The sequence below is a fragment of the Silene latifolia genome, chromosome Y (assembly GCF_048544455.1).
Source record: "Silene latifolia isolate original U9 population chromosome Y, ASM4854445v1, whole genome shotgun sequence".
Classification (NCBI taxonomy): domain Eukaryota; kingdom Viridiplantae; phylum Streptophyta; class Magnoliopsida; order Caryophyllales; family Caryophyllaceae; genus Silene; species Silene latifolia.
Window position 1 is genome coordinate 454,376,209 of NC_133538.1, and position 26,215 is coordinate 454,402,423.

Consider the following 26,215-nt stretch of genomic DNA (forward strand, 5'->3'; position numbering starts at 1 on the left):
TTTTGCTTGATTAATTGATTCGTTAGCTGGCTTATCCATCAATTTTGGGGGTTTAGGGTTTTGGAGAAATTGGGGTTTTTTTTATAGTTTTCAGGTGAGATTTGGATTGTGGGCGATGACGGAGAGGCGAGACGAATATAGCTCATAGCACGGAGGTAGAGGAGGGATTCACGGCAGCCAGAGAAGGCATCGGGGTTGAAGATGGTCTAAGGTGGTGTTAATGGAGGCCTGGAGGGAGGTGTTTTAATGGGGGGTAGAAGAAGGATCTGGTAAGGGGACTAAAAAAGGAGAGAGAAAGAACCAGCCAATTTTTATCCAATATAACAGGTGAAAATTCAATGAGTGTATTTTGAGAAGATAGTATTAAAAGTTGGGATTATTATGGGATTAAATGTAGTTGGGATTATTTTGAGCAGATGGGTCATAGGTTGGATTATTCACGTAAAATAACCCTTTTTATTACTGTATAAGTTGGTTTTTGTTGGGAATTTTGCAGCTCAAGTACAAAGCTAAAAGGTTTGATTATGATCTGTACTCTTTTGTTAACATTTGTTGTTAGTATTTATCTTTGATTATGTAATTATGTGAGTAATTAACTGAATTTGCTTGTATGTAGCATTGTGTTGTGGTTTTACTGTCTACAATGTGTTTCTTGGTGTCAATTTTGCTTGTAAATACTCGCTCCATGTCAATCATTCATTTGCCTACGATTAAAATACCCTTGGGAAAAAAAGGGTAAAGAATTGATCGAGACGGAGGCAGTTGTTTATTTGGTGATTGGTTTTAGGTTGTGTAGTTCTGAACTGCTGACAGTAATGCAGTTGCACTTTGTACTTTCAATCTTTATGACATAAAAATTTGTCAATTTGATGTTGAAATTTTGTTGGACCATGTATCCTCCATGTGATCATCTTGAAAGATTGGAGAGGTTGCAATGACTGGTACCTTTTCATTGAACTAACAATAACTGTTTATGTGATTTGGTTCCGAAAAGTGGGGATCATGATTCATAAACTAGGTGTACTGTCTAGGGTTCATATCTTTCCATTTTGTTACTTAGTAAGTTACTGTGTGCTAAATGGTGGGTGGGTTTAGCAAGTGAAAACTTTTGTCTATTTCATTATAGCCACTAAAATTGGCCAAGGGATTAACAAAAGTGTGAGGTGTCGAGTCCTCACAGGTTCGATAACTCGACCTATAAATGCTTTGCTATCACTTTCTTATATATATGCTTGCTATGTGTGACTAATGTTTATACTGATTTTGCTATGAAAGACCCAATAGGTTTGATGATTTTTCTGTATAAATGCTTACTATTGCTGTCTTTTGATTTTTCTTGCTTATTTAAACTACAAGTATCCGTCATCTCTATCTATATTGTCTCACCTGGTATAGCTTATTAGATTGTCAACAAAATGGCTTCGCCAACACAAAGTCAAAATTCCAGCAATACATGCTGTTCTAAACACAGGTCAAGGATCATCTCTCAGACGATTCAAAACGCAAAGATTCACGCAGATTTCGATGATTCCGGTACTGGATTTGATTACTCGAGTTCTGTTAGAGGTAGTACCAGTGGAAAAAATCAATCCCTAAAGTCCAATAAGGTTACGTCATCTTATCTTCAACAAATACAAAGAGGAAAACTCATTCAGCCCTTTGGATGCTTGCTAGCCCTTGATGATTAGACTTTCAGGGTGATCACCTTTAGTGAGAATGCCCCCGAAATGCTCACAATGGTTAGTCATGTTGTCCCAAGTGTTGGGGATCTCCCGGTTATCGGGGTTGGAACCGATATAAGGACTATATTCACTGCCCCAAGTGCTTCAGCACTTCACAAAGCACTCGGGTTTACCGATGTTTCTCTTTTGAACCCAATTTTAGTCCATTGCAAAACATCTGGAAAACCCTTTTATGCAATTTTACATAGGGTAACTGGTAGCTTAGTCATTGACTTTGAACCCGTAAAGCCATATGAAGTTCCAATAACTGTATCCCGAGCTTTGCAATCGTACAAGCTTGCAGCTAAAGCAATCACCCGGTTGCAGGCTTTGGCTAGTGGAAACATGGATAGGTTAGTTGATACCATGGTTCAAGAGGTGTTTGAGTTGACAGGATATGACAGGGTTATGGCTTATAAGTTTCATGATGATCACCATGGGGAGGTTGTCTCTGAGGTTACAAAGCCGGGACTTGACCCTTATCTGGGTTTGCATTATCCTGCAACTGATATTCCTCAGGCAGCATGCTTCCTATTTATGAAGAATAAAGTCCGCATGATATGTGATTGTCAGGCGAAATTTGTGAGAGTGATCCATGATGAGAACCTTTCTTTTGAATTGAATTTATGTGGGTCAACTATTAGGGCACCTCATGGTTGTCATGCTCAGTACATGGAGAATATGAATTCTATTGGGTCTTTGGTTATGTCTGTCGTGGTTAATGACGAGGATGATGAAGCTGATGGCGGGTCTGCTCCTCCACAACCCCATAAGAGGAAAAGGCGTTGGGGTTTAGTTGCATTGCATCATACTTCTCGGTTTGTTCCATTTCCTTTGTGTTATGCTTGTGAGTTTCTTGCTCAAGTATTTGATATCCATGTAAATAAAGAACTAGAGTTGGAAAAGCAATTTCTCGAGAAGAAGATCCTCCGAACTCAGACTCTCTTATTTGATATGCTGATGCGTGATGACCCTTTGGGCATAATCACTCAAAATCCGAACATAATGGACCTTGTTAAGTGTGATGGTGCTGCTCTTCTGTACAAAAATCAAATATGGAAACTCGGTATTACTCCCACGGATTACCAACTACGATATATATCCGTTTGGCTTTCACGAGATCATGTGGATTCAACGGGCTTGAGCACAGAGAGTTTATATGATGCCGGATACCCGGGTGCACTGGGGTTTGGTGACGACGTTTGTGGAATGGCTACTGTCAGGATAACCTTGAATGACGTGCTCTTTTAGTTTCGCTCCCACACTGCTGTCGAGATTAAATGGGGTGGGGAAAGCATGATCCGGGTGAATTTGATGACGGATCAAAAATGCACCCGAGTACTTGTGAGGGATAATTAAATGTTGCCTTTTCAATCAACAATGAGTAATTATGATCTCCATGATATGAAAACCACTGGAGCTTTTTTCACCTGGAACAATAAGCAACCTAGTGAAACTAGAGTGTTCAGTAGAATTGATCGAGTGTTGGTAAATGGGGACTGGTTGACACAATGGCCTGAGTGGTTTGCTCATTATCAACAAGAAGGGAGCTTTGACCACTGTCCTTGTATCATAGCTCATGGGAATTGTATTGGTGGAAAAAGGAAACCTTTCAAATTCTATAACATGTGGACAAAGGTGAAGGAATTTGATATCCTTGTTAAGGATAACTGTGACATACATGTGTCTGGTTCTCCTATGTTCAGGGTTGCCAGGAAGTTAAAACTGCTAAAGCCTACCTTGAGAGGTCTTAATAGAGCTTTATTTTCTGATATTGAAAGGAATGTTGATGTAGCATTCCATTTGCTTACTGAATGTCAACTCCAATTACAGTCTGATCCTATGAACACTATGTTAATGGACAAAGAGCGACAAGTCAGGGAATCTTATTAGCTTTTGAATGAATCCATGAATGATTACCTACAGCAGAAAGCAAAGTGTGACTAGGCTAGAGAAGGTGATACCAATTCTACTATGTTTCACCAGGTCATCAGGAAAAGACAACTCAATAATAAGGTGCTGAAAATTGAAAACACAGTAGGTGTTGAGTGCAATGAGCCTGATGCTATCTTACAAGCTTTTCTGGAATATTATAAGGATTTGCTTGGCACAAAAGCTCAGACCTCTGATTTCTACCCTCATGTTGTAACTCAAGGTCCAAGAGTGAATGAAAATGATTGGCATAGCATGTGCAGTATTCCTTCTGATGAGGACATTAGGTAGGCTGTATTCTCTATACCTATTGAGAAGAGCCCTGGCCCTGATGGTTATACCAGTGGTTTTTTCAAAGCTAGCTGGTCTATTATCAAAGGGGATGTGTGTAAAGCTGTCAAAGATTTCTTTATTTCTGGCCAAATGCTGAAGCAAATTAACAGTACCACATTAGTATTGTTGCCAAAAGTGGATAATCCTATATCTGTCAAAGAGTTTAGGCCCATAGCCTGTTGGAATACGATTTATAAAGTGATATCTAAACTCATCTGCAACAAGATCAGTGGCTGTCTTCCTCATTTAATTAATCCAGCTCAATGTGCGTTTATTAAGGGGAGAAGCATTCTGGGGAACATTCTCATTAGCCAGGACATCATAAGGTTTTATACAAGGAAGAGTGTGTCACCACGCTGTATGATGAAAGTGGACCTTCGGAAGGCTTATGATTCGATAGAATGAGTGTTTGTGAAACAAATGCTAAATGCTCTTAATTTTCCCTCTCATTTGAAAAGACTTATAATGCAATGCATCAGTACCACCTCCTAGTCCATTGGATTGAATGGACAAAATCATGGTTTTTTTCATGGCTGTAGAGGTTTAAGGCAAGGAGACCCCATGTCTCCCTTGCTCTTTACCTTATGTATAGAGTATTTCAGTAGATTGCTCAACCTAGCTAGTGGTATATCTGGGTTCCATTTCCATCCCTTATGCAAGAATTTGAGGTTGACACACCTTATATTTGCGGATGACCTTCTTTTATTCTGCAAAGGGGATGTCAAATCAGTTTGCATAATTATGGAGATGTTTAAGAGGTTCTCTAATGCATCAGGGTTACATATTAACTCGGAGAAATCTGATTTTTAATACAATGGAATGAGGCCTGATGTGGTAAAGAAGGTGCTTCAAGGCATTGGCTTTAAGAAAGGAGTGCTCCCTTTCAAATATCTGGGTGTGCATATTTCACACAAGAGATTGACTAGGGTGGACTTTAATATCTTAGTGGATAGAATGATCAGCAAGATAAGAGGGTGGAATCACAGGAAGATTTCTTACACAGGTAGGCTGGTATTTGTAAAATCTGTCTTATCCATTATACACAATTACTGGTCTCAATTATTTATTCTACCTATGGGGGTCATGGATAAAATTCAGGCTTTGTGTCGAAATTTTCTATGGGAAGGGCAAGACAAGTACTCTAAGGATCCTTTAGTGGCCTGGAATGTTTTATGTAAGAGTAAGGACAAAGGGGGTTTGGGGTTAATTGATAGCAAAGTATGGAATGTTGCAGTCATAGGGAAACTTGTTTGGTGGCTAGCTTCCAAGCAAGATCATTTATGGATTCGCTGGGTAAATAATATTTACCTTAAAGGCATGTATTGGAAAGATTATGAACCTACTCCTTATAGTTCATGGGCCTGGAAAAAATCTGTGAGGTTAAAAATATGCTTAAAGAGGGGTATACTGATGACAAATGGAAAGGGACTGATAAGGCTTACACTATTTCTGATGGTTACAAATGGCTATTGAACGAGCCTAATTTGAAGGTTCCTTGGGCTAGGATTGTATGGAATAGGTGTAATTTACCTAAATGGGGCTTTATTATGTGGCTAAAACAACATCAAAGATTGCTTACTCTTGACAGATTGAAGAAAATTGGATTGGATGTGCCTACTGATTGTTACCTCTGCGGCATAGAAGCAGAGACTCATTTGCATCTCTTCAGGTCCTGCTTATTCACCAAACGTTGTTTCCAATTTTTATCCACCTGGTTACAAATCCCTGTGTGTAATCTCTTAGCCACTGATTGCATACTGAAGCTCAGAAGGCTATCCGTGTTGGTAAGACAAGTTATCCTGGCGGCTATAGTTGGTGTTCATTATGGAGTTTGGAAAAGTAGGAATACTGGCAGAATTGATGGGTATGTTATGTACCCTGCTCATCTTATGAAATTGGTACAAGTTGATTGCAGAAGAAGAGTTGCAGGCGAATTTCAAGGAGTTATGACCAGTTTTGATAAGACCTGGTGTAGAGACCATGGTCTGATTTGAAGTTTTTTTATACACTTTATTACATAGGCTTATCTTATTTGTATAAGAAATATACTCCCTCCCATCCACTCTTTTCTTCCCTATTTCCTAAAACGGATTATTCAGGTTTTCTTCCCCTTTCCTTTTTGATAAAGTTTTTATTAATATTATACTCCTACCTCTCTCCACTCATCAAACCCCACTATAACTTTTATTAATATTTAATTCTAACTATTCCTACCTCTCTCCAATAACCAAACCCCACCCATCTCCTTTATTAATATTTAATCCTAATTATTCATACCTCTCTCCAACTACCAAACCCCACTATCTTTATCAATATTATTATACTCCCCACCCTTAATTTCCGTGCCCACTTCAAATGGGAAGAAAAGAGTGTATGGTAGGGAGTATCAAGTAGTGGAAAGGTTGTAATGGGTGCTCTGGTTGAAATTAATATTACTAACATTTCACCTAAAAAAAATGCACCCGAGATCGTCATTCAAGGCTTTTCTCGAGGTTGTTAAGAAGAGGAGTGTGCCTTGGAAGGATTATGAGATGGATGTTATTCACTCCGTGCAACTTATTCTGAGGAATGCTTTCAAAGATGTGGAAGCAGCTGACTTGAATTCATCTGTCATTCATTCGAAGATTTCCGACATACAAATTCATGGATTACGGGAACTTGAACCCATGACTAGTGAGATGGTACGATTGATTGAAACCGCCACCGTCCCTATTTTAGCAGTTGATTCTGATGGACTTTTGAATGGTTGGAATACCAAAATATCTCAACTTACTGGCATTCCAGTTGAGGAAGCTGTTGGAAAACATATTGCATCTCTTGTTGAAGACTCTTCAATTGATATTGTCAAACATATGTTGCAGTTGACACTCCAAGGTATGTCATATTCTACTTATTTACACATTTATACTCCATTACAGAATAGCTTTACAATTGCTGCATTAGATGAAGAATGTCAAATAGTATTGAGTCTTTGTGAGACGGACTCGTACAACCGCTAGTATAATCTTATTGTAGTCTTTTCACATGTAATAGTTTAAATCTATTATTGATACTACTAAACCAACTTACTATGTTGTTCTGTAACTAAATCAGGTGATGAGGAGAAAAATGTTCAATTTGAGATCAAGAGGCATCAGTCAATGCCGGATTCCGTTCCCATAAGCTTAATAGTGAATGCTTGTGCAAGCAAAGATGTTGATGGAAATGTGGTTGGTGTTTGTTTGATTGCTCAAGATATAACATGTCAAAAATCAGTCATGGACAAGTTCACAAAAATTGAAGGTGATTACAAAGCAATCATTCAGAGTCCAAACCCTTTGATCCCACCAATATTTGGAACCGGCGAGTTTGGGTGGTGTTCAGAATGGAACACTGCAATGGCTAAATTGACAGGATGGCGCCGGGAGGAGGTGATAGATAAGATGTTACGCGGGGAGGTTTTCGGGACGCAGAAATTTTGCTGTCGTCTCAAAAATCAAGAGGCGTTTGTAAATCTCGGGATTTTACTTAACCATGAGTGGCCAGAATCCTGAGAAACTTTCCATTGGGTTTTTTACACGTTCTGGAAAGTATATAGAATGTGTCTTCTTTGTGTGAACAAGAAATTGGATGGAGAAGGTTCGGTCACTGGCGTCTTTTATTTCGATTTGGGGGGCTAAATGATCAATAGGTTTATGTGGTTCAGTTGGTAAGCTATATAGTTGACCTTTGAAAGGTCACAGGTTCGATTCTTGGTGCCCCATAAAAAATGTTTAATCCTAGGGTTTGAACCCTTGACCTATGTACCATCTTCTCTACCATTGAACTACTTGTATTTTATGTTTATTTAAATATTAGAATATAATATATCTTATCATATGAGATATTATTTATTTTTATTTACAAAGTACATTTATTTCAAATTTAAATATTTCAGAAGAAAGTTCAACATAAAATACTAATTTTTAAACTAAAAAAATTATTAAAATTAGTTATTTTTCTATTTTTTGGGAGGAAAAAAAACGTAATAAAAAAATGCGGTTTAAAATAAAAAATAGTGTATCGGAAAAAAATATGTGCCCCGTTTCGATAAATTCCTGCGTCCGCCCCTGCTTGCAGCATGCACTCCACATACAAAGATTAGCAGAACAAGCTGCAATGAAGAGAGAAAAAGTGTTAGCTTATATGAAAAGACAGGTTAAAAATCCTTTGTCTGGGATAATGTTCTCTGGCAAGATACTGGATGGTACGGAGATGGACGAAGAACAGAGACATGTTTTGCAAACAAGTGCGCGATGTCAGGGCCAGCTTAACAAGATCCTTGATGATTCCGATTTTGATAGTATCATTGTTGAGTTTATGGATTCAAGTAACTAAGAGGGGGAGGGGGTGAATTAGGTACTATTTTAAAATTTTAACTTCTACTTTATTGAATTAAAGTGAGTTGTAAGAGTGAACGAGATGAGAGAATACTTCAAGTAATAATATTGCAAGATTAAATGAGTATACAATAATTGTTTGCTGAAGTATGAAAATAACAACTGTTCTGACTGTAGCTATTTGTCTCAGTTTATGGAGTACAGACTGCAGACCAAATGTGACAGTATGATGAACTGTTACTTCGAAAGTTAAGCAAAGCAAAACAAACAAAATAAAGAACAGCGGAATAAAATAAACAGATCAAACACGAGATTTTGAATTGGTTCGGCAAATACTCAAGTGCCTACGTCCAATCTACTTTTTATTGATTTCTTTTAGTGATCTACTCCGACTACTAAAAGACCCGTACAATAAAAGACAACAACCTACTCCGGTTGTGATACAAGTCCAAGAACTACTCCGTTCTTAGAACAAGCCAACTCGCAACCTACTCCGGTTGCCAAAGAGTTGAAGACTACTCCGTCCTTAACTTTACACACACACTTAGAATGTTATAAGGATAAAGTTTCCACTAGCTTATTCTTAACCAAGAATTGAGGTGGACAACTTTTACAAGATCAAAAATTCATAAGTAAGAGAGTTTAGTATGTTAAAGTAACAGTAGCCATGATTGTAACAACTTGAAGACTTTTAAAAGTTTTGCAAAATAAACACTCGGTTTTTTAAGCTTTGAAAAAACGATTTGCAAACTTAAGATAAATCTCAGAAAAAAGTCTTGGGATTTTTAAGAGGAAATGGCACGCCTTTTATAGAGAGGATGAGCAAGGGAGTTGCTAGGGTTTTGAGGGTCAAAGACCTCACATGTGATGAGTCTGAACAACTTTCCAAACTTACACCAAAGAAGGTTCTTATTCAAAGGCAAAAGAGAGACAGAGTGTTTGAAAATTATCCATAAGAGCTCATGCAAATTCAGAAAACAAAGAAGGAAAAACAAGTCACACAAGTTTACACAAATATGGCAAAAAGCATTTCTTGTTTTATGAAAGACCAAAGGGTCAAATTTGCACAAAGAAGAAACATTTTGAAAATGATAATTATTGAAACCACTTTTTCTAGAGAGCCAAGTCCTTATAAAAATCTGAAGGTTATCTTTCAAAAATAAGAGACACGAAAAAGGCTTTTGAAAGATAAGAAAGAATTCAAGTGTTACGAATTGAGACAACAATCCAGGCTGCTGTAACTTGTGAAAGTAACAGTCGTCTTGACTATTTCAATTACTCTAAAATACTTTACTTTCTAACTTGTACATTAGATGACACCTAAGACTCAATACAATGGGATGATCAACAACTCAACACTTCTTAATCCAAGCTTGATTTAAGCATAAATCCTGAAAAGGTAAACTAAGAAAACACACATCAAATGGGCATGTTATCATCAATCAAAGGAACCCAACAAATTCCCCCTTTGATGATGACAAGCCCTAAATGAATGTAAGCAATGTAAACACCTTAATTCAAGATTTTAATCAAGCAAGATCATAGGAGAGAAGGGACTATATTACCTTAGAGAGCAAGAATTTAGATCATACTTACCATGACAATTTTACATTGCCCCAAAACAAGAGTAAAAGCTAAGAAGGTTAGGCCTAGTTATTAGTTAATCAATATGCAAAGAGATTAAGAGCATGAGTTTACCTTTTCCCCCTCTTGACATCATAAAAAAGGATAAGGATGTCAATGGCATTCAAGAGCAAACAACCATAAGAAAACAAAAAAAGACACATATAACCGTGACAAGATAACAAAGTCAACACAAACATACGGATTAAACATAGTCTAACCATAGTTAACCATGGCTAAATAGAGTTTAATATACACCACCAAGCATAAAATAACGAGTGAAAGAAAAATAGTCTTAGAGAGGCGCAACAAGGTGGGACAAAATAAAGAGTCAAGGATAAAGTCAAGAGGTTGAAATGAATAGGATTTGCTAAGGAGAGGAGGCTTGGTCACCATCTGAGTCACTACCCAAGGGATCTTCATCCAACGGGTTAACATGAGCATCATCACCATGTTCCTTTGTAGAGACGAGAGTGGAGATGATGTCCACTCCACAACGAATCAGGTCCATGGTGGAGGCAAGAGCCGAGATAGCCATGTCCTTTTGACTAGCATCGTGCTTAATCCAAGCACTCAAATCAGCCACAGCTTGAAGAAATTCTCGTAAATTACCCGTACCAACTTGACTAGACGACCCACCCTCTGGATCGGTCTTAATCTTCACAGAAATCAGTTCATCATTATCCACCTTGATAAGCATTTTCCCCATTTGACCATCACTCATGATGTCGCACATGTCCAACGAACCCAAACTAGAACTCACTAACACCCCGTGTGCCTTGAGCACATTTGACAACCACATTCCATAGGGTAAATGGAGCACAATAGAGGAGGGTTTAAGAAGTTTGGTCGAAATGAGATTAAATCGCTTAAACATTAACCCAATCAAATTAACCTTTTTATGTGTTGCAATGTGATATATGAGGTATTGTTGGGCTATGGATAGTTTGCCCCGATCACCCGAAGGGTAGATGGAGCGACAAAGCATGTTAAAAATAATTCTGAGAGGTGGGGGTATGGAGGTGTTGCTAACAGGACCACAAGTGACGGTTTTTGGACACACAACTTGGGCAACGCCTAAGGGTGAGGCATAAGGTAAGGCAACCCAAGTTTCAGTGGGGAGATTATCATAACCTCCGGTTGGGATATTAAGATCGGTGGCAAAATCAGATTGAGATAGTTTGAGGGGCTTACCATTAACCTTAGCCGTGAGGAAATCACCCGATTTATCCACTCGGACCGATGCAAAGAATTGAACCACTTCACTGACAAATACGGGTTCACGAAGTTCCAACAATTTTTCCCATCCTTGAGCCAAAATCATATCCCGGACACTGTGAAAGGCGGGAGACTCGAACCAGGACTGTTTGTATACCCGAGGAGAGTGAATGGCTTTGGGTGTCATCAACCGTTCATAATTTTTGTAGATGGAGGTGGGAAGATCTAAGATTTCTAGTTGTTCCCAAACATGAGCCACATCCCACTTAGAGATTAGGGATACCGAATCAGAAGGTGAGAGGTACACTAATTTTTTCTTTGATGGTTTCGATTTTTTCGAGGGAGGTTCACTGGGTGGTTCAACAGAAGGATTAATAGGTGCGGTTTTGACTTCACTTTGTTCAATGCTTTCAGAGATAGGAGTTAAAGAGGTTTCAGACACAGTTGCTTTTCTTTTGTTACCTTTCTTTGCCGGAATCGGAACTGACTCAGTAGACTTAGTCGGATCCTCATTTAAATCAATTGGAGTTTCTTCAATTTCATCGATACTCACAGTGACGGTCTCAGTGGAGGAGCTTGAGACAGTAGCACCCTTTTTCCGACCTCCTCGAGTACGACGCCCGACCATGGTGGAGATGGGGATGTCGTCAGATGGGACCGTGGTTGGTGGAATGGTGGTCAGAGGTGTTGGGTGAGGGTTCGGTGGTTCTGAGTTAGGTGTAGGTGATGGAGTTGTGGATGTGTTTTGTTGAGGAGAGGTATGGGAGGTTTTTTCAGATGGCATGGTTTTAGACGTAGATGGTTGGTCTGATGTGATGAATGGGGTGGACATTTTTACTGCTTTGATGGGTATAGAAGTGTTAAATGACGTTTTGACCGTGGTGGGTAAAAGGAGGGTGTAATGGGTAGGTGAGATGAAGGGAGTTTATTTGTGGGTTGAGGGAGTTTGGGCGGAGGGTTGAGGATGAAAGATGGCCCAAACATTAAATTAGGTGAGTGGGGTAGTTGGCCCAAGTAATTAATTTTTATCACTCGAAATAAAACGCAAGGTAGTATATTATAAACGTAAATTTAGATATGAGGTTGAGTGATTACCAACTCACGAATACGGTGTCAATTTTTGGTCTAAAAAAGATATGAATGCACTTAGAACACTTAATAACATATGTCCATTTTAGTTTAATCAATTAAGGAAATTTGCAAAACTCACACTAAAAATCACAAGCAATTAATTAACCCAATTTCTAGTTTAAATTTCTCAAAATGTTCTCTTGCGAGTGGCTTAGTGAAAATATCGGCAATTTGATTTTCGGTTTTGCAAAAGATAAATTGAACATGTCCTTTCTCCACATGATCACGAATAAAATGGTGACGAATATGAATATGTTTGGTTTTGGAGTGTTGAATAGGATTTTTGGAAATATTTATTGCACTCGTATTATCACACATTAAGGGAACGGAGTCAAAAATAATACCAAAATCCAAGAGTGGTTGTTTTACCCAAAGGAGTTGAGAACAAAAATGTGCGGCACTAACATACTCACTTTCGGCCGTTGAAAGAGCTACCGTGTTTTGTTTCTTTGAGCCCCAAGAAGTCAAGCAAGGACCCAAGAAAGTTGCAATTCCGGAGGTTCTCTTTCTATCCACCGTGCACCCCGCATAGTCCGCATCCGAAAAGCCTATGAGATCAAAAGGACAATGTAAGGGATACCATAAGTATAGATTTTGTGTTCCAATCAAATACCGAAGAATTCGTTTAACGGCTTTAAAATGTGATTCTTTCGGATTTGCTTGGAACCTAGCACATAAACAAACACTAAAGAGAATGTCGGGACGACTTGCGGTCAAGTAGGGAAGTGAGCCTATCATACCTCTATACACCTTTTCGCTAACATTCTTACCGAGTTCATCTTTGTCCAATTTGGACCCGGCTACCATAGGTGTATCGTGTGACTTACCATTTGTCATCCCAAATTTCTTAAGCATTTCTTTAATGTACTTGTGTTGATGAATCATGATTCCATCCTTTGATTGTTTAATTTGGAGCCTAAGGAAAAATCCTAGCTCACCCATCATGCTCATTTCAAACTCCGATTTCATTAGTTCCGAAAAATATAAGTAAAGGAGCTCATTTGTTGGACCAAATATAACGTCATCAACATATACTTGTACAACCAACAGTTCGTCTAACTGTGACTTTAAGAACAATGTTTTGTCAACGGAGCCTCTTTTAAAACCATTTTCAATAAGAAACTTAGACAATCTATCATACCAACACCTAGGTGCTTGTTTTAAACCATAAAGAGCTTTGTCTATTTTGAAAACATGGTTAGGCAAATCATTGTCCTCAAAACCCGGTGGTTGCTCTACAAAGACATCTTCTTCCAAATATCCATTTAAGAAAGCGGTTTTAACATCCATTTGGAAGAGTTTAATGCCTTTGTGAGCCGCAAAAGCTATAAGCAATCGTATGGCCTCAAGTCTAGCTACCGATGCATAGGTTTCATCGTAATCAATACTCTCTTGTTGGTTATAACCTTGCACCACTAGCCTAGCCTTGTTCCTTACAATTTCTCCCGAGTCATCAAGCTTATTGCGAAAGACCCACCTAGTACCAATGACGGTACGATTAGGCGGTCTAGGGACTAAGTGGCATACCTCGTTTCTCTTGAACTGATTGAGTTCTTCTTGCATGGCAAGCAACCAGTCTGTATCAGTCAGAGCGACTGTTACATTTGAAGGTTCAATTTGAGAAAGGAAGGCATTGTGGGCACAAAATTCATTGAGATGAGCGAGATTGTTGAAGGATGATCTTGTTCGAATTCCCGAGTTGAGATTGCTAGTGATATTAGAGAGTGGATGAGATCTTTGATGTTTCCACTTCTTTGGAACAACGGTTTCTTGTTCCCCCTCAGCAGCATCAGTCACAGTGACTGTTTCTTTTGGCCTGGAGTGATCTTCATCATCACTGTTTTGGGTTGATTTAGTTCTGGAAGTAGAGGCAACAGTCGTTGGGTCTGTTGCTTCCAGAGAGGAAACAGTAGCAGGTGTGCTACGTGTTCCCCCTGAGCTGCTGACTTCCCTTGAAGGTAACAGTCCCTGTGTCTGTTGCAAATCAGCGTTGGGAGCTTCTACTTCCTCGAACACGAAGTCCTTTCGAACAAGACCAATCTCAAACTCATCATCATCATCATCATCATCATCATCATCATCATCATCGTCATCATTTTCCACGTTTTGTACCTGTCCAAGTACACTAGATTCATCAAAAATGACATGGATGCTTTCCTCTATCAACATGGTTCGTTTATTGTAAACTTTATAGGCCTTGCTATGATCGGAGTAGCCAATAAATACTCCTTCATCACTACGTGGATCGAACTTGCCCAAGTTGTTTTTACCATTGTATGTTATGAACAAAACATTTGCTTCCAAAACATCTAAAATATGAAATATTGGGTTTTCTTCCACGTAGCAATTCATAGGGAGTTTTATTCAATATACTCCTTATCATGACACGATTATGAATGTAGCAAGCGGTATTTACCGCTTCGGCCCAAAAGTTCTTAGGCAACTTACTACATAATAACATTGTTCTAGCTATTCCTTCAAGGGTCCTATTCATCCTTTCAACCACACCATTTATTTGTGGGGTTCTAGGAGCCGAGAAGTTATGGTCTACACCATTGTCACCACAATAAGCACTAAATGATGAGTTTTCGAATTCGGTTCCGTGATCGGTTTTCATTGAAACACGTTTTAAATCGAGTTTATTTTGAATCTTTCTTAACCAAATTAGAAACTCATCAAATGTCTCATCCTTAGAGCTTAAGAAGAGTGCCCAAACAAACCAAGAGTAATCATCAACAATGACACACACATAACGACTAACACCTCTACTTCTAGTTCTCATTGGTCCACACAAGTCGATATGTAGAAGTTGCAAAGGTTGAGATGTACTCACAATTCTTTTGGATTTAAAGGAACTTCTAACATGTTTGCCTTTAGCGCATTCATCACATACTTTATCAAAGTCAAACTTCATATTGGGAATGCCTTCAACTAAGTCGAGTCTTTTAAGGGTATTAAGAGTTTTAGTACTAACATGACCAAACATTTATGCCATAACCAAGGATCATTGTTCATTACACTCATGCAAGACATGGTGTGACCGGATAGAGTGTTCAAATTCGTTAAGTACACGTCTTTGACACGTCTTCCTTCGAGTATAAGTTCATTGGTAGTGGCGTCAATTATTCGACACATATTAGGACTAAATTCTACGATATTACCCTTATCACAAAGTTGAGAAATGCTAAGGAGATTATGCTTCAAACCTTTGACAAGCCGCACGTTGTCGACACAAAGTAATGGTGACTTACCAACTTTTCCAATGAAAATTACTTCACCTTTCTTGTTGTCACCAAACCTTACCGTGCCACCATTGTATGCTTTAAGTGAGAGGAATTGGCTTCTATCACCCGTCATGTGACGAGAGCATCCACTATCCAAGTACCAATTGCGGCCGCCTCTCACCAAGCCCTACACGAAATTAGACTTTGAGTTTAGGAACCCAAACAAACTTGGGTCCCCTTTTGTGATCAACATATCTTATGGTGTCTTTCCTAATCCATATTTGCTTTATTATTTTGATATTCTTGTTAATGTCATCAAATTTTTGTACACCCATTGAAAACATGACCATTTTTACCACAATAATTGCAAATAATGTACTCGGGAAGACCAACGTATTTCCTTCTTCTAAAATCAGTTTTAGGCTTCTGGATGTAACAGTCAGTCTAACTGTTTCATTTGAAGCCCAAACCATCAACTTTTTTACATCTCTCGGTTTGATTCGTGAGAAAGTTTAACACGGGTTGACTTCCTTCCCATTTTTCAGTGATGTTTTAGCACTCACAATTTCATTGGTCAAGTCATTGACTCTGGAGAGGAGATGCAAATTCTTTTCTTTTTCTCTCTTGAGTTCATCATTGTTTACACTTTCTATAGACAACCTTTTCTCAACTATGAAGTCATGGGTGTGGTTGTTTAGTTTAGACACGAGATACATGATTCTTTCTTTGGACTCTTCATATTTAGACGTCATCTCGTCAAGAAGTTTGTTTAGATTAACGATTTCATCGGATCTATGATGAGGAGTAGACCTAGAAGTGCTACATTCGGGCATACCTTTTTGAAGAAAAGTAAGCCTATCATGAATAACTTCTATTTCTTTCTTGAGACAAACAACCTCACCTTTTAGACACTTGTTTTCATTTACTAAACATTCAATCTTTTCATTGGACTTGTCTAAATATTTGTCAGAAGCAACAGTCTTAGACACTGTTTCTCTTAGGTCTACAATCTCAACTACAAGGTCATAGACTTCAGTTTCAAGAGCTTCTTTGTCCCTCAAAAGATCATCACGTTCCTTGGTTAGTGAGGAAACTTGCATCACCAAGGTAGTGTTGACATTTTCAAGGTCAGAGACGTCCGTGGGGGTCATCTTAAGACACTCTAGTTCTTTAGTCAAATGTTTGTTTAACTTGTTGACTCTTTTAACTTCATCATAAGCCTCAGAGGTGACAGTGACGCTGTCTGTTGCTTTCAGCTCATTTTTAAGGTTAAAGTTCTCTTGAGCAATTTCATCATTTTCATTTTGCATTACCTCAAGCTTATCATTTTGAAACCGACACTTATCAAAAAGTTGGTCAAGAAGCTTACATACTTGATGATTTACCTCGTTGTCGGAATCGGATTCGGAATCGTCGGGATTAGCCATGAGACATCTTAAATGTTCAATTTTTGAGGTTTTTGAGACTTTTTCTTTAAAATGATTTGTAAGACACATTTTAGTCTCTAGTTCCTCCTCGATGAGTTCCTCATCTTCCTCGGAGTCGGACATTCCCCAAATGGCACTCATGACTCTATATTTATAGTCCTTTTTAACCTTTTCTCTTCTTTCCTTTGATTTGATATCATCCCACTTGGGACATTCTTTAATTTGGTGAGTTTTATCACCACATTTAAAGCATCCCACGGTGGAGTTAGGTCGTTTCTTAGGAAAGCGTTTTTTCGAGTAATTATTAGTGAACCTTTTGTTTCCTTGACCATTGACTAACCCGGCTAGGTTTCTTGAGAACATAGCAAACTCGTCTTCCTCCTCATCTTCTCCATCACTTGGAGAGAATGTGAGGGCGAGACTCTTTCCCTTTGAGGACTCACTAGAATGCTTGTCGAGATTAAACTCGTGAGCCATTAGTGATCCCATTAGTTCATGAAGAGATAGGGTTGACAAGTCCTTAGCTTCCTCTATGGCGGTGACCTTGGGTTGCCATTTAGAGGTTAGACTACGAAGGATTTTTCGAATGATGTCCTCGGACTCGAAGTTCCTTCCTAGACTCTTAAGCTCATTAATAATACAAGAAAAACGTGAAGAGAAACTATTTATGGACTCGTCCTTTGACATTCTAAACATCTCATATTGTTGCATGAGAAGGTCAACACTGTGTTTTCTTACTTGGGATGTCCCTTCATAGGCAAGTACAATGGAATCTCAAATAGATTTTGCCGTAGGACAACCAGAGATTCGACTAACTTCCCCCTCACCAACACAACGTTGAAGAATCGACATTGCTTTGGAGTTCTTTTCGGCAAGTTTGAAGTCATTTTCATTGTAGTTTCTTTCCTCTTTTGTTTTGGTGAAACCGTTTAAGATATCGGTTTCCTCAATAGCAAGAGGTCCATTTTGGATGATGTTCCAACATTGATAGTCTATACTTTTGATGTAATATTCCATTTTGAGTTTCCACCATCCAAAATTCGCACCGGTAAAGACCGGGATCTTGGAGTATTTCTCGGAATCCATTACCCACGAATCAAACTCTAAGGCGTTTAGCCTCGATCAAGAGCAAGAGGCTCTGATACCAATTGTTGAGTTTATGGATTCAAGTACCTAAGAGGGGGAGGGGGTGAATTAGGTACTATTTTAAAGTTTTAACTTCTACTTTATTGAATTAAAGTGAGTTGTAAGAGTGAACGAGATGAGAGAATACTTCAAGTAATATTGCAAGATAAATGAGTATACAATAAGTGTTTGCTGAAGTATGAAAGTAACAATCTGCTTACGATTGTAGCTATTTGTCTCGGTTATGGAGTACAATGATCACAGACCAAATGTGACAAAGATGATGAATCTGTTACTTACTTGAAAGTTAAGCAAAGCAAAACAAACAAAATAAAGAGCAAATGAATAAAATAAAAGATCAAACACGAGATTTTGAATTGGTTCGGCAAATACTCAAGTGCCTACGTCCAATATACTTTTTATTGATTTCTTTTAGTGATCTACTCCGACTACTAAAAGACCCGTACAATAAAAGACAACAACCTACTCCGGTTGTGATACAAGTCCAAGAACTACTCCGTTCTTAGAACAAGCCAACTCGCAACCTACTCCGGTTGCCAAAGAGTTGAAGACTACTCCGTCCTTAACTTTACACACACACACTTAGAATGTTATAAGGATTAAGTTTCCACTAGCTTATTCTTAACCAAGAATTGAGGTGGCCAACTTTTACAAGATCAAAAATTAATAAGAGAGTTTAGTATGTTAAAGTAACAGTAGCCATGATTGTAACAACTTGAAGACTTTTAAAAGTTTTGCAAAATAAACACTCGGTTTTTTAAGCTTTGAAAAAACGATTTGCAAACTTAAGATAAATCTTAGAAAAAGTCTTGGGATTTTTATGAGGAAATGGCACGCCTTTTATAGAGAGGATGAGCAAGGGAGTTGCTAGGGTTTTGAGGGTCAAAGACCTCACATGTGATGAGTCTGAACAACTTCCCAAACTTACACCAAAGAAGGTTCTTATTCAAAGGCAAAAGAGAGACAGAGTGTTTGAAAATTATCCATAAGAGCTCATGCAAATTCAGAAAACAAAGAAGGAAAAACAAGTCACATGATGACAAGTTTACACAAATATGGCAAAAAGTATTTCTTGTTTTATGAAAGACCAAAGGGTCAAATTTGCACAAAAAGGAAACATTTTGAAAATGATAATTATTCAAACCACTTTTTCTAGAGAGCCAAGTCCTTATAAAAATCTGAAGGTTATCTTTCAAAAATAAGAGACACGAAAAAGGCTTTTGAAAGATAAGAAAGAATTCAAGTGTTACGAATTGAAGCAACAATCCAGGTGCCATTTAGAATTCTTGTGAAAATGTGATCGTCTTATCTTTTCAATTACTCTAAAATACTTTACTTTCTAACTTGTACATTAGATGACACCTAAGACTCAATACAATGGGATGATCAACAACTCAACACTTCTTAATCCAAGTTTGATTTAAGCATAAATCCTAAAAGGTAAACTAAGAAAACACACATCAAATGGGCATGTTATCATCAATCAAAGGAACCCAACAATCATTGACGGATATGTCGACTTTGTTACCGCCTATCATGTCTATGTTAAGGGTAAGACACAAGAAAACATCACTAGAACCTAGTCTTTCAAATCTGTTTATAAGTGAGAAAATTACCCGCGTAGAAGTAAGAAGTCAAAAAAACACTGTATCCTGGAGTACTAATCTTCTGTTTCTTGATAATGAACTAATAACAAAACGGCTCCAAATATGTTAGGAGCATGGCTCTATTTCATAGCCTGTTGCCATTTTTTCCCTCCTATTACGGGGTATCTAGACCCGAGTTACTGGATTCGTCAATTGTGTTCTGACCTGGGAATATCTTTATAGGCATGGAGTAGTGCTAATCGTTTTAAGACTAATTAACAGTGATTAATTTCTCACGTTTTGTCTGTTTGGATCGCTGTGTTGTTGCAGGTACTGTGAGCTGGAAATGGTCGAGTTTGCTGTGCAAGACATACTAGTCGCTTCCATAAGTCAGGTCATGGTGAAGAGCAATGAAAAGGGCATTCAAGTAGCTAACGATTCTTCAGAGCATAGTCTGAAGGAAACCCTATACGGAGATGGCCTTCGGCTTCAGCCAGTGGCGGATCTTGACCGGTTTCTCGAGGGGGGGCGAATAATTTTGAGCCAATTAGTCGCTTTCATGCATAAAGAAAAACGACTCATTGTCTTCACTTATATGGTTTTAAAGATGATGTTTTGACTATATTTTTTCCATTAATATATTATCGTTAATTTTATATAAAATATAGTTTTTTGGAAAAAAAATATAAGAAATGTAAATAGTTGTTCCCTCCATCCCAAAATAACCTTCTTGGTTTGAATTTTAGGGTCAAACTTTTAAAAAATTAAGCTAAAATTATAAAATTAATGTAACACGACAGTTAGTTATACACGTGTTAAAAAAATTCATAATATATTATTTAAACCAAAAACGTAGAATATAAATAAATAAAAATCTAATAAAAGTAACGTCTCGAACACATAAAAGTCAAATGAAAAGTTTATTTTGAGACAAATAGAGTAGGATTCACCTTATAAATTTCTCCCTCTCATTTTTCCATTAAACTCCATTTTCATAATATGACCTTTTTGTACAATTAGGCATATCTCTTGTTACGGTCATTTTCATAATATGACCTTTTTGTACAATTAGGCATATCTCTTGTTACGGTAAAAATCAAAAGACGGACCAAAGAGTAGTAATTATATAGATTATTTTTCAATTTATGAAAGTATTTTTATAGTAATTATTGTGTAAGACGATCTCACGGTTCCTTGTATAAAAACAACTTATTTATTAACACCAATAAATGAATTGTTTTCTTGTATAAATGAACGTCTTAAATGTGAGACCATCTAAAATTTACGGTAATTTTAATATTTATTGTGCTAAGTAATTCTAATTTGACATTGATTTCATTGTTTTTCGGTTGAAAACTTATGGCCCAGCCCACATTCATAAGTCTTCATTAGAATCTTCATTCTTAGCTCAGCAATTTATTCACTCGTGTCCGTCATGGTATCAGGATAATGCACACTGGCGGAGGGATATCAGAAGAATTGCTTAGCCAAATGTTCGAGAGCCAAGGAGATGCATCAGAAGAGGGAATAAGCCTGGTAGTGAGCAGGAAACTAGTGAGGCTAATGAATGGAGATATCCAGTATCTGAGATCAGCTGACAGCTCGACCTTCATTATTTCCGTTGAACTCCCCATAGCTGACAAGTCTATGTGCCGGGTTTTAGCAGAGCAAAATAAGAGGAATTTTATGGTTTGATTAGTTTGAAGCTTTGATTTCTGTACCCAAATAATTTCTTCTTTTCAGGTTTCAGTCAATTGTAACATGTAAATATTGTATGATAGTCTTGTATGTTGGTAATTTAAGTGTAATTACCGGTTCATTTTAGCGTATTCAAGTTTGGTTCGTAGATGGGTAAGTTCGTTATAATATAATGTAAGGTCGGGCAGTACGGAGTGTACACTTGCATAATTATTTACAAATTTACGGAATAGTTTTCATTTGAACAACTATGACGGGGGGCTTCGGGGCAATGCCCAGGAAACTTTGACGGGTTTTAATTTCGACAATAGACATTAAATATGTCAAAATTTGTGAAAAGCTACAACTCTTCACAAATACATTTTCATGTACCTTTTCATACCTTTTCATATCTATATAAATATACATGGATTGAAGATGTTTGGAATATAGAAAAACAATCTCATCTTCTGCATCATACTTCTGAATTATTTCTCCGATTTTTGGTTTGTGCCCAAAAACAGAGGGACACTGTCTTATCTCAAATAGGAAATTTGGATTAACCCGGCACAAATAAGGGTCGAATTGTTCTATTAGGAAATCAAAGTCGATTCGGTGTGATTAATTACTATCAATTCTATTTCGTGCATACTCAATATCCAACAATCTAATAGAACAATTCCAAATCTTTCAAGATGACGAATGTTAAGGAATTGACAATAGAAGTTTGTTTTGTCAAATTTTATTTTATTGTGGTTGTCTACATTCAAATCAGAATGTCCGTGTTCAAGAATTTGCTTTGGATTAATGTTACTATGCCCCTTTTAGTGAGAGAAAGTTCCCCCGATTAAAAATTACCCATCTCGCCTGATTGTTTCGGCTCGCCGGCTGCCTTCCTCTGCGATATCATCCTTCTCGTCGCCGGCGAGCCGAACGTTTTAACCTTTGATCGTCGGGTAGTTCGTTGTTGCAGTTAGAGGGATTTTGTTGTTCATCCGGTTTGTGGCTTCGCTTTTATGGTCGATCGTGTTTCGATCGAGTGTCGCGATTACCATCTTGTGATGGGATTACCTTGGAGCGTTTTATCTTCTCTGATTTGCGTCTCTTGCAACACCACCGGTGACATCGTTTCCCTTTTTTGTGGTTCTTTATTGTTAATTTAAGTCTTTTGTATAGTTTAATAAGTATCTCTGGTGTCTTTCCTTGATTATCATAGTTTAATTTCTCTGGTTTTGGGGTATTAATTGGTTAATAATCGTCCTTGGTAGACTCGGGTTTGTTGGTCTCTCTGGGGTTGTTGTCTGAATTGTTAGGTTTTTTGGGTTTTCAAGTTTCACTGGAAGTATGACATCTATAGTCTGTTATCAAAAATTTCTTGAAGATTTTTCTTGTGCTCATGTAAGTGATGGTTTTATGGATGGTGATGGGGAGAGGATGTTAGGCTATCTTATGAATCTTCAGGGGTCACCTTTGCTTGAGGTTAAGGAGCTTAAAGACAGGGGTAATGGTTTCTTTAGACAGAATTGTTTTGATAGGGCTGCTGCTTGTTACGATGAAGGTTGTAAGCTGCTAAGTTTGAGTATGGGTGTTGTTGGGGGCGAAGATGTTTTGTCGTTATCTGACCTTGATGTTTCCCTTAATTCTAATCTTGCTGCATGTGGCCTCAAGCTTGAGGAATTCCAAGCTACTTTGGACTTATGCTCTATGATTTTGCACTCTTTTCCTCGTAATGTTAAGGCTCTTTTTCGTAGAGCGTTAGCATTCATGAAGTTGAAAAGCTTTTCAGAAGCTAAATTTGATCTGGTCGACGCGTTGGGAGTAGAACCTAAGAATAAGGATGTTTTAAGGGAATTGGAAGTGGTAAAAAATCAGCTTCTTATAAAGGAAAATGGAAAAAGAGTGTTGGAGAATACCCCCGCGGTTGATGTGGATAGGACGAAGAAGTTTGTACATGTTTCGGAAACTTGTATGAGTATTAAGGATAGCGAGAAGGTGAAGATGGAGGTGACAGGGACTCAAAATAATCATGGCATGGGAAGGAATAAGAGTATAAAGGTTAACGAGAGGGTGGTTGTGGAGATGACAGATGCTCAAAATATTTGTGGCATGGACATGGACACTAGTTTTCAGGCGAATGAGTATGTTTTTGATGAGTCTTAAATGCTGGAGTTCTCCAAAAAGGGTGGAGGAAAGTTCCGGCTAAGGGTCCGTGATCAATCTTATCAAAAGCTCCTTGAAGGCAAAAAGGTGAGCTTTTATCATAAAAGAGATTTGTCAACCATAACAATTCGGATCCTTAACAATGAGATAACAAAGGAAAAAGACATTTCAAAAGTTATGTGTAAGAAGAAGAAGAAGAAGAAGGCAAAGAGGAGGAGGAGAAAGAGGAAGTTTAAGGCAATGCCACTCATGAACGAAGACATGTCTCCTTCAGATATGAATAATGTTAAGCCTCTTGTTCCCGATGCAAGTTTGAGCACATCCTCCATATGTGACAACGTGATTCCTTCTGGTAGTCACGTCCTCAAAGTGCCAAGCAGCACGGTCGTTTCTCAAGAATCAAGTTTGCCTGTTTCTTCTACAATTGATGACGCTACTTCAATTTGCACTCACGCTCACTCTGATTCTAATGATCACCGGTATTTCTTATTTTCTGCTTGCTCAAAGAAGGGTAAGATATCGTGTACCCCTAGTGTAACACCCCCTCATACCAAGGTACCTTACCAAGGACTACCCCAGCATGAAAGACTGTTACCATCTCGGTTTCCCGAGGTTAGCATATCAAAGTTATCAATTCCAAACAACCTTTATTAAAGTATAAAGAGTTAGTGATTACATGTTTCCAAAACCAAACCAAAGTATAACTGTGAAAGGTCTAACAACTACAAAGAATGCAAGCTAAGTCTCTTGACGTCGGAAGCTAGACTCGAGTGATGACTCCCCATGACTGTCCCATTGCTAAACATCTCGCATTACCGCCATAATCGCTCACCTTCCCGAATGGATCACCGCAGTTTTACAAAACAACAACACGGGTCGACTGCTTCAATCAAGATAAGACAAACAAATAATGTAACCGGCTGATCATCCTCCACAATAACTGACTACACACCGAAGTGTGTAGCCCTGCCAGATTACCCTTCGCAACAGGTAATCCACTCCGCCAGTGGGTGACCGCAGCCCATCCCCACCAAGTCAAGCTCATCAACGAGTGACTAACAATCCCTGTCCCTTAATGTGCACATCCCCTCCCGTGACGGGTTCCACGGAGGGTGAACTAGGGTGTGAAGCCACTCCCGCAAGTGACTCCACCACAATCACACAACACCACAAAGATCACAAACGCACAACACCACAACCGTCACAGCAACCACATCACCACCGTCATCACAACACCCATACTCTGATGATCAGCAGATAACAACAATTACAACACAAGCACAGTCTTAAATCAATTAACAGTAACTGATTAGGAAAACCCTACCTTTTTGCAATCCGCTATGCTGCAATCAATCATACAATGTGCATAACAAATACCACATCGTCACCTACAACAATGATAATCAACAATCACATAACGCAAACACTATATGCAAAACCCTATTTCCCCCAATTCATAATCAAAAACAAACCCTAGAATAATCATCAACAAACATGGGGATAAAGACTTATCGACGGAGGAATAAAGGATCGAATGCGATTTTTACGATTATCCACACACACACAGAGGAGAGATTCGGAGTGATTAGAGCATCGTAAGATGATTAGGTTTTGTAAATTATGTTTAGGAATGTGCTTAATGAAATATATATCGTTCTAATTACTTCCGAATCAAACCGCTGAAATATTACTCGTCAGACCGGATACTCGGTCGAGTATAGAGTATACTCGGCCGAGTATCCTCTACTCGGTCGAATATTCATCATACTCGGTCGAGTATTCCTCGGCAGAAGCTAAACAGAACATACACTTAGCACTACTCGGCCGAGTAGGCTCTACTCGGTCGAGTACTTAGCTTAATAAAATCCGTAGTATTACAGTCTTCCCCCCTTAAAAAGAAATTCGTCCCCGAAGTTCCAACCCAACCTATAAAAAACCTGGACACCTAACGCTAAGTCCACCAACCACGCTTACTTCCAAAACACGGCTCACGATAACATCTCAACTACAACATAGCCTCCTAATACTGACTCCATAATATTATCGAATAACCACAATATAATGTTGCCAACCTTGTCTCACTTCCATAACACTCACTAGCAACTCAATACCAAGAAAATCCACAAAATAAGATCAACCATCAAGACAGAATGTTACATTCCACCACCCTTAAAACGAACTTCGTCCTCGAAGTTTACTCACACACGTAAACATCCTCACACAATCCGTTACTCACACTCCTAAACATCATACTACTACGAGCACTGCCATTACCTGTGATAAAATCAACCCCAACACAAATCCATCCTTACTCTACACCAACACTCAAATTTCCAATTGCCACCTGTATGACCATCAAACTCTCTTGTCGCATCTGTTACGTCCTCGTAACTCACTAATACTAGGACCTTTGCTATGCTTCCCATAAACCTCATTACTACCGCATGACAACGATAACCCACTATAACCTCAACACCTACAACCATTCCTATATCCAGGACTCTCTTTCTCTAATAGTTCTCGTGCCCCCAATTATTCTATACCCCCATAACATATATCATAAAATCCTCAGTATAACCACTACTCCATCTCTTCTACATTACCACAAAACGACATACTTCTATATACATATACACTCATCTCCACAATCTTATCTCACAATCCTCAAGTGTTACACAT

The 26,215-nt window shown here is 38.3% G+C and overlaps 1 pseudogene; it reads left to right on the top strand.

Moving 5' to 3' along the window:
- The first annotated feature begins 1,415 nt into the window (after positions 1-1,415).
- Positions 1,416-23,536, top strand: LOC141632813 (phytochrome A1-like; annotated as a pseudogene).
- The last annotated feature ends 2,679 nt before the right edge of the window (positions 23,537-26,215 follow it).